This window comes from Empidonax traillii, unplaced genomic scaffold (assembly GCF_003031625.1).
Source record: "Empidonax traillii isolate 1590-97213 ecotype Southwest subspecies unplaced genomic scaffold, ASM303162v1 scaffold3:size4013460, whole genome shotgun sequence".
NCBI lineage: Eukaryota > Metazoa > Chordata > Aves > Passeriformes > Tyrannidae > Empidonax > Empidonax traillii.
This window is the reverse complement of record NW_020955196.1, coordinates 518729-519901: the sequence shown is the minus strand read 5'-3', so window position 1 is coordinate 519901 and position 1173 is coordinate 518729.

Below are 1173 nucleotides of genomic sequence, written 5' to 3'. Positions count from 1 at the left end.
GCGCATTGGATTTTTTAGGTGAGACACAGTGTGCGCGGAACTGAGCCCACCCTTTAATCCTGAGGTTCATCTGCCGGGGCCAAGCGAGCTTGGACGGTGGCAGCGAGGTCCTCAGGACGTAGATGGATTGCCTTACAGGGCTAACGAGCTCCATCTGCCCGGGGAGGGGCCCTGACCGGGAATTGAACCTGGGTCTCTGCAGTGACAGTGCAGCACCTTTACCCCTAGACCACCAGGGGCTCCACCTGAACCATGGCAGATCAACCCTTGAATGCGAGCACAAGGCACACTCAAGGGGAGTTTAGCCCCTGCCTGTCAGACCACTGGGATTCTTGTTTAAATAAAAATCTCAGTCTCCTGTGGCAAATAATAAATCTGTCTTGGTATTTCAGAAATCTGCCTTAGAATCATGAGGTATAGGCATCTAAGAATTAAGCAGAGAAATGAATTATTAAAGATAATTTTACAGAAGTTATACTTCTTACTATATACATCTTTCATACCTCAGTACACATATGTCTTCAAGAACAATTTAATCAAATTTATATTTTTAAAAGGACATTCTCATGGCATGAGTGGATTTAGGAAAGTCTGACAATGTGGCCGCATCCTGGCTGCTATTCTAGGAGTCTCACACTTTCACACTGCCCCATGGAGGGAACACCTGCTTGTCAGTACTTGGCTCCTGGGGGCACTGGGAGCCAGCATGGTGTGGCCCCTGCCAGCACTTCCCCACCGCAGTTTTTTTCTGACTCCCAGGAGGAACCTAAGCCCTACCTCCCAAGGTAAAAAGTAAATATTTTGACCCAGTGTACCTGAAGCACAATGAAAAATAAGAAATACCAATCCCTTCTTTAAGGTTTCAGCTTTAATCTTTTGTGTCATAGGAACACATGGCCAGGGACATTTTAATCTGTCTTACCTCCCCCTCTCTTTGGCCTCATGCTGGATGTAGGAAGAAAGACTGCATGTCCATGGGAAAGAGAGGTGGAGTTGTCAGGCTGAGATTTTTGGTGGTGCCCCAAACATAGCCCATGCCATAGAAAAGACCAAGTTAGCCTTGATGATTTTTCACTTTTGCAGTTTCCTTCTCCAAAACCCTCTGGTTTTGAAAGCTGTGAATGGAGAATGGCGTTAAGTGAAACAATAACATATTGCAATGACTTACTTCTC